This window comes from Zalophus californianus, chromosome 2, assembly GCF_009762305.2.
Source record: "Zalophus californianus isolate mZalCal1 chromosome 2, mZalCal1.pri.v2, whole genome shotgun sequence".
In the NCBI taxonomy this organism is placed as follows: domain Eukaryota; kingdom Metazoa; phylum Chordata; class Mammalia; order Carnivora; family Otariidae; genus Zalophus; species Zalophus californianus.
Genome location: NC_045596.1, coordinates 157,468,088 through 157,488,166, shown reverse-complemented (window position 1 = coordinate 157,488,166; position 20,079 = coordinate 157,468,088).

Sequence of the window (20,079 nt, the reverse complement as noted above, 5' to 3'; positions counted from 1 at the left end):
TCTATTAATGTAACATAACATAATAAAATAAAATTAAAAATTTTTATTCTATTAATGTGATGTATCACATTTATTAATTTGTGTCGGTACAGTGTGTCTGACAGTTTTTTTTATTGTAATGCAAGTGCATAATATGAAGCCTTTTTTTCCCCCAGTTTTATTAAAAGTACTTGACAAACATCACTGTATAAGTTTAAGGCACAGCATGATGGTTTGATTTACATATATTGTGAAATGATTACCATAATAGGTTCAGCTAACATCCATCTTCTCATATACATATGATAAAAATAAAGAAAAAGAGGGAAAAAGGAAAAAAATGTCCTCGTGATGAGAACTTTTAGGATTTACGCTCTTAACTTTTCTATACAGACAGTCCCTGCCTTATGATGATTCAGCTTAGGAATTTTTGATCTTACCATGGTGCAAAAACAATACACATTCAATAGAAATGATACTGTTTTGAATTTTGATCTTTTTCCAGGCTAGCGATATGCAATTTGACACCCTCTCCTGATGCAGGGCAGGGAGCCACAGCTCCCAGTCAGCCAATCCTGAGCAACCCATATGCTTCCAACCATTCTGTTGCTCACTTTCAGAACCTTATTCAATAAGTGACATGAGATATTCAACACTTGATTATCCAGGAGGCTTTGTGTTACATGATTTTGCCCAGCTCTACGCTAATGTAGGTGTTCTGAGCATGTGTAAGGTAGGCTAGGCTAAGCTATGATGCTTGGTAGGTTAGGTGTATTAAAGGCATTTTGATTTATGATAGGTTGGTTGATTTTTTTAAAAAGACTTTATTTCTTTATTTGAGAGAGAGAGAGAGTGAGAGAGAGAGCATGAGAGGGGGGAGGGTCAGAGGGAGAAGCAGACTCCCTGCTGAGCAGGGACCTGGATGCGGGACTTGATCCTGGGACTCCGGGATCATGACCTGAGCTGAAGGCAGCTGCTTAGCCAACTGAGCCACCCAGGTGCCCACGTTGGTTGATATTTAACCCCATTGCAAGTTGAGGAAGATCTGTGTATCTTACAGCACCGTTAGCTAGAGTCATCATGTTGTACATTACATCCCTAGCACTGTTCTTATAACTGGAAGTTTGTGCCATTTGACCACCTTCTTTGGATTCCCCGATTCCCGTTTCCCCACCCTGATGTGAAGCTTTTGATCTTTGAGGCATCCTCTTCAAAGACAGTTACCTTGAATCAACCTGTTGCAAGCCACAGGACTAGATAAAGAGCTAGCTGCCCTACCCCTGAAGTTTCCTTTGTTTTACAGACTTCTGGTTGACTTAGGTATCAATCAATCAATCACATCTGACCATTTGATTGCTTGTTTTTCCCTTCTGGCACTTTAATTCCTGCTTTTCTGTTTTAAATTCAACAATAAAGAGTGAACCTGCAAAAGCTAAGCACCCTGCTCTTGGGTCCCAATAAAAGCATAACCCCAAGCACATTCTCTCTCTCTCTCTCTGTAGTCTGATTGTGTGGGTCCCAGGCATGCCCTGTGCCTTCCAAGGTATATGAGTAATAAACCTTATTTTTTTCCCCAAAGTTCCCTGATGCTTATTGCTGAAGTGCATCTTACAGTAAGTAATCAGTAAGTATCGGTCATTGGTTTTGAAAGGAGAAATGTCTGCATGGGCTTACTGCAGGCCCAGATGGGTGCCCCTAGGCATTTCTACTACTCACTACTTGATAGGCTGAGACCAGCACGAATGAGTGTGTTGAACCATCCTTGCATCCCAGGGATAAATCCCACCTGATCATGGTGAATGATCCTTCTAATGTGATGCTGAATTTAGTTTGCTAGTATTTTACTTAGAATGTTTGCATCTATATTCATCATATTTCTATATTTCTTTTCTTTCTTTTTTTTTTTTTAGAGAGGGAGAGAGAGAGAGCAAGAGAGCGAGAGAGCAAGCACAAGCAGTGGGTAAGGACAAAGGGAGAGAGAGAGAGAATCTTATCTGATATGGGGCTTCATCTCACAACTCTGAGATCATGACCTCGGCTGAAATCAAAAGTCCAATGCTTACCCAACTGAGCCACCCAGGTGCCCCATCTTATAATATCCATATCTGGCTTCTGTATCAGGGTAAGGCTAACCTTGCAAAACAAGTTTGGGAGTATTCTTTTCTCTTTGATTTTTTGGGAGAGTTTGAGAAGGATCGACATTAATTCCCCTTTAAACGTTTGGTAAAATTAACCAGTGAAGCCATCTAGTCATGGGCTTTTCTTTGTTGGGAGATTTTTGATCACTAATTCAGTCTCCTTACTGTCAATTGGTCTGTTCAGATTTTCACTTTCTTCCTGATTCAGTCTTGATAGGTTGTATGTTTCTAAGAATTTACTCATTTCTTCTAGGTTGTCCAGTTTGTTGGTGCATAATTAATTGTTCATAGTAGTCTCTTATGATCCTTTGTATTTCTGTGGTATTAGTTGTAATGTTTCCTCTTTCATTCATAACTTTGTTGATTTGGGCCCTTGCAGAAAAGCTTCTAATGGTATGAATTCTCCTCTGAGAATAGCTCTGGCCCCCAAGTTTTGTTGCATTATATAATACTTGTATCTTATTATTTTTCCAAATAATTTGAGACTTGGTTTATATTTCCAATTTTATTAAAAAATTGCTTAAGTCTGTTTTCTACTTTTTAAATTGGTTTCCTTCCATGAATTAAAATGGTTGGTATAATTATCTTTCTTTTTTAGAAATCCATTGTGATAATAGATTTTGGTTTAGATTGGGGGTCAGCAAACTTCTGTAAAGGGCCAGATAATATGCTTTGCAGGTATATATAGTTTTTGTTTCAACTACCCAACTCTGTCTACTCAACTGTCATTGTAGCCAGAAAGCAGTGATAGATGTATTAAAAAAAAAAAAAGCTGTGTTCCAAATGGTTATATTCTAATAAAACTTTACTTACAAAGTAGATGGTGGGCTGAATTTTGCCTGTCAGTCATAGTTTGCTGACCCCTGGTCTAGATAGCTTTTGATTTCTGCAATTTAGTAACTTAAAAAGATCTTAATGTAAAATTAACCTTCCCCCCAAAGATTTATTTATTTATTTATTTATTTATTTATTTATTTATTTATTATTTACTTAGAGCACATCCGGGCGGAGGGGGGAGCAGAGAGAGAGAATCTTCAAGCAGACGCCCTGCTGAGTGCAGAGCTGGACTTGGGACTCGATCCCACAACCCATGAGATCATGACTTGAGCCCAAACCAAGTCAGACACTCAACCAACTGAGCCACCCAGTCACCCCTAAGATTAACTTTTATCAATATTTTCTGATCACTAGACAAGAAGGTATATTCTATATATGTGATAAAATTTCAATCTCTTATATGTTATTTATATATAATTTAGGCCATGTTAGCCTTTTTGGGTTTCAAGTTTCTCAGTCTTTGACAAATCAGGTCATGTTTATCAATTACAACAATTTTATTTGGCACAAATAAAATTTGTACAAGTTGTCTTCCAAAAACTTCCAGGACTGTAGCAAGATACCTTTCTGCAAAAGACTGTGAGCTGGTAACTCATCTATCCAGCCCACCGTTCTTTTTGATTGGCTTCCACAGTGTGAGTGATTGATTGATTGATCTAGCTTGAATTAGTTACCAAAGTATTGCGATCTGGAGATTTTATAATCCGTACTCTATAAAATCTAAGATGCTAGGATTGATTTTAAGATGTGCCATTACTTTATATAGCACCAAGGAAGAAAAAAATTGCTGCTAATTAAAATCATCAGACGCCCTTGATTGTAAGACATATCTTGGTTTTACAAATGTTAAAATGTGAAAAAAATGTACATCTTAGAAGCAGTGAATTAGCATAAAAATCTGAATTTGTGGCTTTCTTTATACCCGGACAGTCTAACAGCATTGGGACTACATTGTCATTTCACAGTAAAGAGGCTGGAGTTGAGTACTAGCTGCTCCTTTTGAAGGTTTGAGCTTTGCATCTTCCACAGTCCCCATCTCACCTACTAATTTATGTAAGTTCATTCAGGTGTGACCCTTGCTCAAAGGTGATAGACCCAATCCTGAGGCACATTCTCCATTCCCCATGGAAATAGAGGGCTCCTTGCAGTCCTGAAGAGAATATTTGAGATCTCATTCTGTTGCATTTGAGTTGCAATGACTTCACCAGCATCTGGAGCTTCCTTGACTAAATAAAAAGGACTTTAATAAAGTATGTCTACATGATGAAGGAGACGCTCCTTGAGGCACCTCCCAGAACCAAAAGTGTCTTCCCTTTATTGTTAGATAGCTCCAAGCTTTCACCAAACTAAGAATCACAGAAAGCACAGTTCTTGGTGTCTCAGGATAGTCACTTTGTCCCTATTTCCTGCTACTAAATGTTGAGAAATATTGAGGTCTTTTTCAGTGTAAGGCTGGAATATTTCTTTGAGTGATTAAAAAAAAATCTGTGTCCAGTAGGCTTTATTTTTAAGGTAAAGACAAAAAGCTAAAATATTTTACTGTTCAGTTTAGTACAAACACCTAGCACTCCATTTACATATTCATTGTGAACCCTGCCCTTAGCACCATCACATAGCCTTCTTTGGAATGTTTTATGCTTTTGGCTACAAATCCTAATTTGTCTATCATAAATATCGCTATCCCCAGTTTATTGCTTGCCGCTTCCCTGGCATATCTTTGGTTATTCTTTTATTTTGGGACTTTCTGGATACTGTTTTAAGTGTGTACCAGGAACTGACGGAGGGCAGGAAGAAGCATGACATTTCCCGGCTTGCATTGCTTATAGGGTTTCTTTTGTCTTTCCCCAGCGTATGGTGCTTTAGGCTCAGTCCTGGAAGGCAGTGAACTGCTGCCTTCCTTTTTTCTGCCCACTTATTTCTGTAAGATATCTTTTCCTCCTTGTTTCAAAGAACGAAGCCTGGTCAGAGTGTGATATTACATTGTCCTTACGTCTTAAGTTTGGGGTAGTAAGTTTTTCTAGTTCTCTGTACCCTCCGTGATGTTTTAGTGTAAATTTGGTGGAGACGGCTCTATTTTAATCAAGAAGTTCTAAGGGTTGTTTTTCATCACGGATCCCTCCCCAACTAGAAAGGGAGTTACCAGCTGTGGGTTAATGTATCTGACTTCAATGTTTTTAATTTTTTTTTCCGTTCAGCTTGAATAATTTGGGGGAAAACAATTTTTTTATTTTTTATTTTTTTGCTTAGTATTTCCCTTTCAAGAAACATCAAGTACTTTATGACCATTACTTGGAAACAATGCATAGTTTGTTTGGGTCTTGTGTGTTTGGTATGTGTGTGTTTTTTCTAAACAGATGTTGAATAAAATCTTCAGGTCATGTGTGAGGCAGAATACTTAGAAGAATGTTTCAGAACCCAGCCGACTTTAAACAAATTGTTAAATCCATTGTTTATTAAAGTGAAACAATGGAAAAGAGGAAGTGGTGGAAAGCTGCTTGGTTAATATTAAATGAAAGTCATCCCTCTCCCCCACATAAGACATGTCAAACCACAGTGAATTATAAGCTAAATGAAGTTTTGAGAGCTGGTTTAGAAATCTTTGAACCAAACCAAAGCAAAACACAGCTCTAATGGCAAGAGTTTTGTGTGAAATGTTTTGCCAGGTTGTTTTCCACAGACTGGTGGTGAGTCTGCAAGAGGTGGATTTTCAGGGTCAACCTTGGAGCTGCTCAGCCAAACAGAAGAGAAGAAGCCATACAAGCCTCAAAAAAGAATGGATTTAGGAAGATGGAAGATTTTCCTGCTGAGACAGAAGATCTGGCCCCCCTTTTCTTTGACTGCTTGTTTTTTGATGTTTCTTCAAGCAAGATCAATCATCCCCTCTAAGCGGGCTGCAGACTCCCCAGGAAGCTGAGTCAGCAGGCGGAGGAGACAGGGTTGGAGGGATAAGAATGATTCCTGGTTTCCCTACTGTGATGGTTAATTTTATGTGTCAACTTCGTTAGGCCACCCACTTGGGTACCAGACTAAATGTCACTGTGAAGGGTATTTTTTAGAGAAGATTAACATTTAAATTAGTAGACCTTGAGGAGAGCAGATTAACCTCCATAATATGGGTGGGCCTCAACTAGTTAGTTGAAGGTCTTCACGGAAAAAAAGAGATGTGGTCTCCTGAGGAGGAGAGACTTCTGCCTTCCAGACTGCCTTCAGACTCTAGCTGCAACATCAGCTTTTCTCTGGGTCTCCAGCCTGCTGTATTGCCCTGTAGAATTCCGACTTGGCCAGCCCCCGCAATTGGCATGAGCCAGTTCCTTAAAATAAATCTATCTATCCATCATCTATCTATCATCTATCATCTATCTATCTATCATCTATCTACCCATCATTTATCTATCTATCTATCTATCTATCTATCTATCTATCTATCTATCATCTATCTATTTATCTATCATCTATCTATCATCTATCTATCTATCATCTATCATCGATCATCTACCATCTCCTATTGGTTTCTCTGGAGAATCCTAATTAGTACACTTACCAAAGTATACAGAAGATACATTACTCCATAGGCCACCCAGGCAATTATTACCTTCTTTGGTAATAATTCAGTCATCTTTCTCAGACTGTGTGGTTAGTTCACACCTGAATCTGAGAAGCCCCTTGAGTGGCTCCCCTTTGTCTACAAAGTCAAGTCCAGACTTCTCTGGCTGTGAGTTAGTACCTGTGAAAATCTAGCCTCCTGTTTGTTGTCCTACCCATCACCCTCCAACACAAAACCTCTGCTCTAGGTAAATGGTTGCTCTTGTTCTACCTGCACTTTCTGGAAGAATTTCTTTTTCCGTACCCGAGACAGTCTGTTTCTCATGCGTGGAACATCCTTCTTTCTTTCTTCTTCAGTCCTTCCCCTCCTTCAAAGCACAGCTCAAATTCCACCCCTTCTATGCAATCTCTTCTGACCTTTCCTGACTGTCAGCTCCACTTCTATCCCTAGTTAGCCTCACTTTTGTTCTCCAATATTCGATTCAAGTTTGTGTGTTAACTCAGCTATAGGATCCCGGGAGGAAGACACCAAGTGTTTTACTCATTCTGTTTATCCCGTGGTGCCGCCTAGAGTGCTCAGCACATGAAGACCTCATACAGTACTTGCTAATGGATGACTGAGAGAATGTCACCTGAGGTTATGGAACTTGACCTTCTGTCTTCTAGACCCATAGCTACATGTTAAGCTGTAGCCTGCCACACACTTTCTATTAGGAAGAAATGGTCCTGTGGTTTCAATGTGAACAACAACTTCCTAGCAGCTAGTGTCCCTCTCACCCATTAATAAATTGCCACTTACTACCTTGTGATAATTTCTGGTATAATTCTCTTTGGAAGTGTGGTTTGCTTATCCTGCGCTTTAATATTTCTTCAGTTAATGTCTCAGAGTTGAGGACTTAGTATGCCCCATAGTGTCTGACACACAGTAGGCCCTCCATTCACCAAGCTGTGATATGAAGAGTATGGGGAAATGTCCCACGCATTGCTGCAGTGTTCTGCCATTTCATATCTTTATGCCTTTATTTCTATAGCTTCCTTTCCTGGAACATTATTCTTTCTCTTCTCTGTCCAGATAATTCATCGTATCCCTCAAAGTTTAGCTTGAATTTGACTCTTCTGTGATGTTCTTTTCACTTGGGCTATGTTAGTTGCTCCTTTCTAGAGGTTCATAGCTCGTAACTCTGTTGTAGAACTTGAATTGTGGCTATCTGCTTCTTTGTATTTCTGTGTCCCAGTCCTCCATAGGACATCAGGTTCTCGAGGGCAGAACTTGTGTCTTATTCATCTCTGAATTCCCAGTCCTTGGCATATAAAAGATAATACATTCTTGGTGACCGAACGCAGAATGAATGCTAGTTAAAATACTTGAATATGCATATTTTTGGAGTCTTGTGCATTAAGTCGAATTTCATATGATACAGTTTAAGGAGGTCTTTCTGATTTTCTATATACTTTTCCCAGCTGTCCTCTGATTCTTTTTTCACTGATGGAAGATCATATTTTCCTTTAGTAGGAGGGTGTGAAATGACCTTCAGTTTGCTATTATAAGAAGACAATATATAATTACTCTCGGGAAAGGTCACTAACTTTTTTTCACCATGAATGGTCATCTGATTAATACCAGAACTCTTCAGAGAGGAGACTGGTGAATGATGGTGAGGGAATTGGGGTAAAGCATCAGGGTCCTGGATGCTTGATGATTTGAGTGAGATTCCAAGATGGCCTCATTCAGCCATGCTAGGAACTCCTCTGTAGTACTCCACCATCACTGGGGGAGAGATCTCAGTGCCCCTTGCACATATGTGTTGACTTCTCTTAGTTACACCAGCTCTGCTACATTGTGATCACGGAATCTCATATAGAGTTTTTAAGCCTCAGTTTATATATAAATGGGGATTACAATATACAACTCAGAAATGGGATCGTGTATATAAGAAATGATACAGCTCTTTGCAAACGGAACAGATTAGCATGTTATTTTGTATTTTTTTTTCCAGTAACCTAGTACCATTCCTGGCACATAATAAGTATAGTTTTTATTTTATTTTTAAAAATTTTTTAAAAAGATTTTATTTATGTATTTGAGAGAAAGAGAGAGAGAGAGAATGAGAGGGAGAGGGAGAGAGAATCTGAAGCATACTCTGCACTGAGCACAGAGCCTGATGCAGGGCTCAATCCCACAACCCTGAGATCATGACCTAAGCAGAAACTGAGAGTTGGACACTTAACGGACTGAGCCACCCAGGTGCCTGGCATAGTTTTTAAATGTCACATATTTCACATATGCAGTGCACAGCTTGTGGCCTTGGTTGGGATTCCTGCAGGCCTGCTTCAAGATTGAACTGGGAATAGCATTTGCAAGCAGAATACCTGAGCTACCTTTTGTTTTTCTCCCAATGAGTATATATTTTCCACTTCTGGTGACCAACCCAATGCGATGACCTTCTTTTTTCCTTTTGCTAATTAGTGTACACACCTTATTTTTTAGAACCCTCTGTTGTTACCTGTTGGATGCAGGAAACTTGGCAATTCTTTTCTCAAGGCCTCTTCCTGATGACAGCGTAGACCAGGGTGGACTGTGGTTGAGGAGGGCTTCTGGGAGCATGTCCAGCATATATTTTCATCAGTCTTTAGGAACTGGACATCGTGCAGCCTCTTACCACATTGGAGATTCCCCTGACCTGGGGCTGAGCCTGCCTTTGCAGTTCCTTTCCCATTGAGAGGCTGCTCCACTACTCCTGAGCCCATATCATTCATTTTTATTTTTATTTTTTATTTATTTATTTTATTTTTTAAAGATTTTATTTATTTATTCATTTGAGAGAGTGAGAATGAGAAAGAGAGAGAGCACATGAGAGGGGGGAGGGTCAGAGGGAGAAGCAGACTCTCTGCTGAGCAGGGAGTCCAATGCGGGACTCGATCCTGGGACTCCAGGATCATGACCTGAGCCGAAGGCAGTCGCTTAACCAACTGAGCCACCCAGGCGCCCCCCATATCATTCATTTTTAAATACACATCTGATTTTTGAGAAATTGTCCCTCATTTTCTGAGCTACAGGAAGAGGACAGAGTTGAGTTTAGTGACAAAGGGCTAGTATTCAAGGATAACAGTGGATTGGAGGTAAGGTCAGCATCTATCCTTCTGCATGAGTCCTTGGACACCATAGAAAGGATCCCACACTGAAATCAGCTGTTGTGTGGTGGGCATGTGCCATTCTACCCCACCTCCCTGCTGGTCACTCAGAGCTAGTATCTCCTGAATATGCCTTGGGCAACAATAGCTAATAGGCCCATAGTCTGTCACTGGATCATGTTGAGAAAATTTCTTTAGGTAGGAGGGGATCCTACAAAACAGGAAATGCATATGTGGCATATGTCAGAGTGTGTTGGAGTTTTGGTACTTTTTCCTCTGTAATGGGACTGTGTGTGAATGTGGATTGTACCCCTGGTGTGATGGTTAATTTTACCTGTCTACTTGACGGGGCCATGGGGTGTCTTGATATTTGGTCAAACGTGATTCCGGGTGTTCCTGTAAGAGTGTTTAAACTAACATTTAAATTGGTAGTCTGAGTAAAGCAGATTGCCCTCCCTAATGTGGGTGGGCCTCATCCAATCAGTTGAGGGCCTACATAGAACAAAAGGGCTGATCTACCTCTGAGTAAGAAAGAAGCTGTTCTGCCTGACTGCTTTCAAACTGGGAGAGCAGTATTTTTCCTGCCTTTGCACTCAAACTGAAACATCAGCTCTCATGGATCTTGAGCCTGCTGGCCTTTGGACTGGAACTTCATTGTCAGCTCTTCTGGTTCTCAGGGTTTCTAACTCAGACTAGAACTTAACCATTAACTCTCCCAGGTCTCCAGCTTGCCAACTCACCCTGCAGATACTGGGACTTAGCAGCTTCCAAAATCATTTGAGCCAGTTCCTTATAATAAATCTCTCTCTATATATATATACATCTTCTTGGTTCTGTTTCTCTGTAGAGCCCTGACTGATATACCTGGTCTCTGCATAGCCCTGAGCTCTGCCTGAGCTCAGCGAATTGGCCGGCATGACTGATAAAGACATAAAGTTCACAGAGAGGTTATTGAACCAGCTCTTGTAGCCCTTTCTGGTGCCTGGTTACTAATTCCTGTCTTGTGTTTCCAGTTTAGCAAGATCAGAATTTCTGGTACTCAAGCATGGCCTGACCTAGGGCTAGATCCTGCTCTGTGTCTTCCAGAAGGGGATTTCCTAGACCACTAGGGAATCGGAGGCCTCTCTGACAAAAGAGGTGGAAAGAGTCTCTGCCTAAAGGACCTGCAACGTGGCACATAAGGATAAAATCAATAGGATAGCGGGATTGAAAGGGAGCCATTACAACTGGTGTAACAGGAGCCTAACCAGATTTTCTGAAGTGCAGGTTTCACCCAGGTACACTTCTTGGTGTATGTTCTTAAAAGACAATAAGATTTTTTTTTCTTTTTTTGACTCTAAGACGATATTTTAAATGTGAAAGTTCAGAAATTTTTGCCAGCTATGAGTGGGATGAGAGTAAGTGGGGGAAATACTGTTGGATTGCCATTTTACTGACTCATGAGGGTATATGTCGAGACCAAGACTAGGGGAGAATGGGGGTCAGTGGAATAGTTCCTAATTCTGTTTCTACTTTTAACTCAGGGTTGACCTTGGGAAAGTCATTTAATTGCTCTTGGCCTCTTATGCCCACTTGCCTCTCAAGAAGTGGTCCTCTTAGCAACTCTTAAGTATATAATATGGTGTTGTTGACTTTAGTCACCCTGCTGTCCATTAGATCCCCAGAATGTATTCATCTTCTAACAACCTTATTGTGGTGGTAATTTCACGGCATATGTGTATATCCAACCATCATGTTGTATACCTTAAACTTACATGATGTTATATGTCAGTTATATCTCAATAAAGCTTGGGGGTTGGGAAAGAAAAGTGAAAAAGAAAAGGAACAAAAGCACACACACACACAAAAAGTGGTCCTCAACCGAGCAGCCTCCACATCACCTGGAAGATAGTTAGAAATTTAGAATTTCGTGCCCTACCCCAGACCTACTGAATCAGCTTTGTGTTTTAATAAGATTTCCAAATAATCTATTTATGCTTTAAAGTTTGGCAAGCGCTGGTATGGAGTATGGAGGAAAGAGCATAACCTGTTTGGTTTACCTAGAACCTACTGTTTGCTTGGTCTGGACACTTGTATGTGACTTTGTTCATGTCATGGAAACTCTGAGCCTTGATTTCCCTATCTGAAAACTAGGTATAAAAGTATTTGCCTACTGAGCTAATGCAGTTTCACTAGGATAAAACTAATTTACAATGTCCTACATGTGTATTGAGTGACTTCTCTGTGCCTGGGTCTCTGCGAACCACTGCAGGGTAAGGAAATGAATAAGACACAGTTCTGGTATCCAGGAACTCAACCTCTAGCACAATGGGAAAATATGTATGAAAGCACTTTGTAAATGCGAAGGGCTACCTAAATGTTAGCTATTATTAGTATTAGTGGAGGTAATAATACTTGCCCTACTTATGCTGCATGGTTATTATTAAGCTCAAGTGAGATAAAGCATGTCAGAGCCATTGGAAAAGCTGAAAAGTACTGACGTAAGAACTTATTATTAGTATTATTATTGGCATCACGGAGGGAATGATAATGAAGGCTACTAGGGGAAAACCTAGATTTGATTACGTTTACTCGGGCCACAGAAGACCCTGGAGTTGAAATACCAAACTTGGGACTCTTAGTTGAACATGCCAGGAGATTCTTGCTTGCTTTTGGTTCCATTAAGGGAGCCGCATCAAAAAATAAGAGTCTGTTAATACTTCTGCTATTTCAGACTATCTGATTCTGGAAGCAAGGATTTCTTTGCAGTTTATTGGCGACTCACTGAAATGCATCGACCTGTGAGGTGGAATGTTCTATCTGATGGGCAGCCTGACAATAGCACCACCCTGCTGATTAGGATGTGGTCAGGTGGAAAAAATAGAGGAGGCTCATGCTCTGTAAGGTCCTCTATCTGGGCACACGCTCAGGGGCAATCTTCTGCTCTGTGTATGACTGTCCATGGAGTCCGGGGCCTTCTGCTCCAGCCCTGGGTGCTCAATGGCAGGCAAAGGAACGTGGAAATCACCCAGCCTTTTTCACATGGAGACACTGGCCTACAGAGTCAGCCTGTCATGTGGACCTCGCCCTGGACCACACTTCGTGTTGATGGAAAAGGAACTTGAAAGCTCACTTCTCCCAGCTCCGGGTCCAGTGTCCTCTCACTACATCTTGACACACTAGAGGATGCTTTGTCCTTGTTCTCGTTGCTTTAAGTAATGGACATGCCTGCAGGGAGACAGGTCTCATTGCAGTTTTGCTGTGGATGTGTCTCACTTGTCTGCCCTTCATTTTGTGTTCTTGATAGTGTAGATGCACCCCCTGCTTTTCTTCCTTACTGGCTGTTGATCTTCTCTCTTAATGCTGCTTGTGACATGACCCACAGAGATTTTAAAGAGGCAGAGAAAGGACTCTGTAGTCCTCCCGTGTGTCATTTATTCTTTGGTTACATACTTACAGGGGTCAGCTTTGCTTTCGAGTCATGCATGTATGCATCTACCTTCTTCGTCATTTCATGAGGCTCTGGGGCTCTGGAGGTGGGCAGCTCCAGTGCTGAAATCCCGTTTTGTGACTTGGTAGCTCTGTGATCTTGAGCAAGTGACATCATCACTCTGAGCTTCTGTAAATTGAGAAACCATCATATCTGCCATGCAGATGGGGAAAATGAAATAATACATGTAAAGTCACTGATTGTTGTGGTTAGCGCTCTCTGTCTTTGCTGCCTTCAGGTGTTGTTTGGGGGTGGGTGAGGAACTGTACCTGATTAACCTCAGCTGCCCACCCCGCCCCTCCACACTACACTCAATCAGATAGACTCTCAGAGCAAAAATGGCCTGAGCTTGCAGCTTTCCAGATCTTTCAATTGCCGATGGGATCACACAGTCTGATTATTGGTTCTTTTCCAGGGAGGCTGGGTCAGCTTCTTCACCAACCCTTAACTATCATTTCTTTTGGTCTTTTGTGACTGCCTTTCAGCTCTGATGTCTCTTATCCTTTCCCTGCCAAGCTCACTCCCACTTTGTTTTGAAAGGTGGTGCTGATTCATTAAGGAGAAAAATATTGTCTGTTTACCTATGTGTGGAGTAACGTGTGCTGAACTGAGAATCCCTGGAGGCCGCCTGGCTCGGGAGGCTTACCTGGGCCTTGGCTCTTTATTCGTGGTACATTTGTAATCATAGTCTTTCTCATCCTGAAGATCACAGCAGGAAGTGGCCCCTTCCTGTTTTGGCCCTGCCCACCTAGACGTTATGCATCCAGGGCAGGCATGCCTTGTACTGCTGGGCGCCCCTCCACTCCGCCCCCGTCCCCCCCACCCCGTAAAGCACCTTGCATCTAGCAGAAACTCAATACAGAGTTGTTTGGTTCCTCCTTCTTAAACTTGACGCTCCTTAATTAAAACATATTTCCCTGTAGCAACAGGCATTAGAATTCTTCTGAGAAGGTCTGAGCTCCCTTCCTAGGAGAATGCTTTCTTAACCCACTTGGGATAGAAATTGAGCCTCCAGGGCCTGGATGAGCTGTGGGTGCAGAGGTTTCTGAAGGAGAAAGACACTTTTATAACAGAGGGAGAAGAGACTCTACTGGAGAATGTGGCATTCAGGAGCAAGGTGGTGAGGAATAGGGAGAGAGAGAGAATTTAGCAAATAGGATGAGCATGATTCGTAGAATGCTGTATTCTTTGGTATGATGACCTTTACCCAGATCCCAAATAATTGGAGGACCCTGGTGTGGCTGGCTCTTCCATGGATGCTGGAGAAAGGCTGGTTCTGCCTGTGGGTGGATGGGACGGCAGACCTCAAGACTAGACAGCTCTGTGGTCTCCAGACCTTGGAAATGGAGGTCTGATGTCCTGTGTGTGGTGTATAAGAATTCAAGTAATTGAAGTCTAGAATACAAGGGGCAGATGGCCCCCAGTGGACCTCTGGATTATACTCACATAGAGCCTGGCACAAAGTCATGCATTTAAAATGATATCCTGCCAGGGTTTTTGTTTCCTTAGAAAGGGATATGGCAGAATTTCAAGGGGAAACTGTTGATACCAGAAGGCCACTTTGGGTCACCTCATCCAGGGGTCTGTGCGAGCTCACATTAGGCCCAGCCATTAAGCTGATGTTAGGCATGTGGACCTCTGCCTTCTGTTTCAGTATATATGGTGGCAGCTACCACTGGCTGTCAGGCAGTTGGGGGATCTTAATCTTGCTTGTGTCATAGGTAACTGTTCCTTGCTCTGAACACCACGACCCCCTCTTCCGTGGAGAGCTGGGGAGTGAGGCTGGCAGCAGACTTTGCAAACCTGTAAAGCAGTCGCTAGAGCCTAGGGTCACTGCTCGATTTCTTTACTTGCATGATTGGAAAGAAGAGAAATGTGACCAAACCTATGCGTATATTTTGAGAATGAACGGATGAAGGTTTCTGAGTATCCCAAATGATCCTTTCAAAGAGCACCTCAGTAGTTTTCCCTGTGCCTTGGAGCCAGCAGAAATTGTCGCAGTGAGACAAGACTGTGAGCGGTGGATCAATATTTTTTTTCCAATATGTCTTACCCACAGCTGTTCACATATTTGGTTTCTTCTAATGTTCTTTCTCCTGGACTTAGCCAGACGAGGAGTTTCGTGAACTGTAATGCAGTATAAATTAAAATGAACCAGTCAAAGCTGTACATTAAAATATGACCTTTTAAATAATTCTTGGGTTGACAGAGAAATCAAAACTGCAATAATAGATCATTGAAGAGAGAACTAACAAGGAGAATACTATCTATCAAACTTACACCAGTTTTGTTCTCAAAGGACACTGAACTCTTTCAGAAATAAACAACAAAAAGAAGAATTAAATTGAGAAATGAAGAAGTTAGAGAAAAATACATACCTGAGGAGAGCAAGAAGAAAAAAATGGGAATTTGATGTTATTAAATTAGAATACCTAAAGGTAATATAATGGATTAATAAATCTAATAATATTTCTTTTAATATAATAAGACAGGACAGACTCTGTCTAATGTAAGTTACAAAGGTAAGAGAGATACAAATATTTAAGAAATATTAAGAAATGGGATATATACCCCAAAGAAAGAGGTGAGTTAAAGCATCAAAGAAACATAGACTACTTTAAGTTAGTCATTCTGAAAATACTACATAAATGAATGAATACTAAATACATGAAAATGAAAATACTTATACCTATATATACATTACCTACCAAGTGGATTCAAGAAAAAATATAAAACCACAACAGAACAGTGGCCATAAAATAATTGAAAAAAAAAACTTTTAAAGAACTCTTACTAAAAACAAGGTCCTGGTATATATAGTTCTACCATGTTTTTTTTTTTTCAAATGTTTAAGGAAACCCAGCAATCAAGAAATAAAAATGGACATATTTGATTTTATAAAACCCAAAAGTTTATTAGGCCACAGGCTAAGAATAAAGTTCCAAGTAAAATGATAAATGAAGAAGAAATACGTGCAATATGCAAAAAAAAAAAAAAAGAATTACTATTCTTTGTGTGCCAAGGGCTCTCAGAAATGAATAAGAAAAAACCGTGTCATAAAATCGGTAGAGGTTATGAACAAACAGGAGAAAAGGAGATGCAGTGTGCAGTGTGTCGATACTAAGCAGGATACACACCTCTTACTAGGAGTCAAGGAGAAACAAAAACAATATTGAAATACTGTTTCAGCCATCAGATGGGCAAACTGAAACACTTGCTTATTAAAATGTCCTTTGCTGACAGGGAAGGGACTAGAACTCTCACGCACAGTTGTTGGCCTTATAGACAATTACAACCTCTCTAGAGAGTACTTGGCAATGTTTCTTAAAAATGCAAAGTATGCCTACCTGTTGATCCAGAAGCTTATTCTAGGAATCTACTTCTCAGAAATAGCTACTAGTTTTTAAAGATACACATGTAAGGATATTTATCGCACCATTGTCTTAAAATACCAAACCTTCTGGAAACAATCTGAATGTTCAATATGGGGGGATGATTGTATGAATTACAAACGTAGTAATACCCAATTAATTTCTTTGGCCCAAATCTCTGGAGCCATTCTTTACTTCAGTTTCTATGTAGCCATCATATCCACTCCATCAACAAATTTTGTTCACTCTCCCTTAAAAATGATTCCAAATCTGAATGCACCTCTCACTTCCATGGCTACCCCTTGGTCCGAAGCCCTACCATCTCTGCCCTCAGACTCAGTAGTCTCCCCACTGCGGGCCACACTATTCATCCTGCTGTCTATTACATGCATAGGCACCAGAGTGAGGAACTGAAGATATAAAATAGGTACCCCCTCTTGCTCGGAGCTTTCTAGTGTCTGCTCCCCATTGCACTGACGGTGATATCTACAGTCTGACCGTGGCTCACAAGGTGTTACTTGATCCTGTACTTGGCCATTGCTCACCCTGATCTCCTCCCCTTTTTCTCTTTGCTCACATCTCTGCCAACGATGGCTTCTTGCTGTTCCTTGACCATCTAATAAGGACCATTGAATTTGATGTTCTGTCTGCTCGGAACCCTTTCCCCCTGGGTTATTGGCATAACTTTCTCCTTCACCTCCTTTGTGTTTGGTTGATTTTACCCTTCTCAGACCATCCTGTTTAAAATAGTAACTTTCCTGTGATCTTATCTCCATGATGACACATTCTGAGGAAATGCAAGTCCCAAATCTAAGAAAGTGTTGATGTGTAGTTTGAATCATTGTTCAATTCTTTTGAATAGCTCCTAATGGTGGGTGACAGTAGGATCCCCCACACCAATTTAAGTGCTTAAATGCCAAGCACTTTATACAGATTGTCTCCTCCATTTTCTTTGTATTCGTATTACTTATTCACAGAGCATTAATCCACGGATGAATGAGGTTTTACAACTAGCTCATGATTTCCTGAAGTTTAAGGGGGGGGGGCAGGATTTGAACCCTCAGCCCATGAGGCTGGGCACCAACAAGCTGTACCACCTCACAAGGCACTAGGCATTTCTTTGCTTCTCGCTCTTGAACTGTCTCACAAGGCACAGCAGCTGTCTTTAATCTCATGTTTCACTCAAAATTTCCCCAGACTTCTTCCTAAAACCCCACCCACACTGACTAGCTGCTCCCCCACTCTGTCCTCCCTCTGTCCCGGGTCTCTTCCTCCTTGGCCATGTCCAGTGTAAAGCCGTTTGGAATCCTGGCTTCCTGAGCTCTGTAACACAAGCCCGTTTGTCCTCATTTGCACACACACAAAAAAGCCCAAGAGCCCGCTCAGGCACATCACACCCTCCTACAGACAAGGAAGGATGGCGACACGATCCATGTCCCACTTACTTTCAAGCTGTTAGGAGATGCCTCTGTAATGCTTAAGTATCGAGCACACACTGGCTGAACTATGTCAAGGGACACGATTTTACCTCCTTCTCAATTTCTATGGGATGTATTACCATTTCCCTTCATTTCACCCTTGTATTTGGCCATATGAGGCAACTGGTCGCTGTGTTGCCTCCAGCAAGTTACTCTACCGCTTTAAATTTCTGTTTCCTCTTCTGTAAAATGGGAGAAATATTATCTCCATTTCAAGTTCACTGTAGGGATCAAGTAACAAAAGCTACCTAGGAATACCTGACACACAGCTGACACTTATTAGACATGAGTGGTTTTGAGTCAGGATCTGAGGGCAGAATATACATCTTGCCTCATTCTTGCAATGTTGTCTCATTGTGTTAGTCCTGAGGAAATCTCTGGAAATGTAGCCTAAATTTCACAGCAAAGAAAATGATTTGATCAAGATTACATGGTATATAACAAAACAAAACAAAACAGGCAAACAAACAAAATGTGTGTAAATGTGCTTCTAACTCTGCTGTGCATGACTTCTGGGTCAGACATTTCTAAACGTAGCCTTCTGTGGCCCCCACTGAGCATTGGACGCATATGCATCATGATGGATGATAAATCAATGAACTAAGACAGGGCGGTTGAGTTCTGGCGCCACCTGTCTCTAACTAGCTGTGTGATCCTACTCAAGGCCTTTCCTTTCCTTAGGGTTGTTTTTTTTGTCTTTTGCATAAGAAATACCCGCAAACCCAATAGTCAAACAACAACAGACTTCTTTGTTTGCTTCACAGGGTGATTGGGTCAAAACAGATAACCTATACTAAAATATTTTCTCTCTCATAAAGTACTATAAAATATGAGAGATTATGATAATAGTTTTAAAGTCTTCCTTTCAATTGAAAAAAAATGTAGCTGTAAGTGTTTGCTCCTTGTTGGGTTGCCAGGCACAGTAGATGTTGAACAGCCTCCACGCCTCCTTTTGGGGAGATGCTGCTCCAGGGTATTTGGACCAGCATCATGATTACGAAGGGCATGAGCAACGACTGGATCTTGAACTGCAGCTGATCTCCACAGGCCGTTCCATTGTTTCCTCTGCCTCTGATAGCACTGTGACTCAGTTCTGGGGGCAGGGAGGGGGACAATGCCTGTTGGCCACAGAATGATTGTTCTCTGTCTCATCTGTCCATATCTATCTATCTATCATCTATCTATCATCATCTGTCATCTATCTATCATCTATCATCTATCTATCTATCATCTATCATCTATCTATCATTTATCTATCTATCTAATCTTTATTTTTAACCATGTCAGAGTTTCTTGATCCAAGTTCCTCTTTGTGCTGTAAAAGCTAAATTTACTCATTGCCATAAAATAGGAATGCTCCAGAATGGCTGCTGGCCACACAAATAAAGACATACATCTCTATTATATCTGTTTCCATCTATCTGTCCATCCTCCATCCATCTGCCTGTCTATCTCTCATTCCAGACTTTTGTTCAATCCATCCATTCAAACCTACCTGCTAGACTTTATCTTTTTTCTTTACCTTTTGCCTGTCTTTGGGTCCAACCTGGAATCAGAACTCTGGCTTCCATCCAAGCAAACGTCATTCAACTTGTTCTCAGCCAAGTGATGGTCTAAATTTGGAACCTCACAAAGTTTTGAGAATGTCTTTCAACCTTTGGGTGATTATCTGAACTGGACCCAAACCTTCATGCTTGAAGACTTTGCTATTGTTAATCATGGCTCCTGTTCACTCCTGGTCAATCACTGGCTATTTTCCTTTTGCCTGGGAACTGACCTTGTACAAATTCCCTGGATTGTTTAAAGTCGGCTGCATGGCAGAGGCTGGTTGATGATGGGTGAGCCAAAGAAGGTTGATAGCTTTCAGCTCAGCCTTCTCTGGAGCAGAGCCCAAATCTCCAGGCTTTGTATAAACTCAAATGCAATTCACCTGAAGAGCAGCTTTCCCTAACAATTGTTTGTGGTACAGTCTGAGCCTCAGAAGCCTCTGAGAACTCTGGACTAGAAAGCACAGGGAGAGATGGCCAGGGCAGCAGTGGCGTAGGGGAGCTGGTTATAGGATACAGCCCACCTTCCCTATCACTGGCCTAACTTTGGTTGGCTAGTTTGATTTTAGTACATCCCAATTTAGT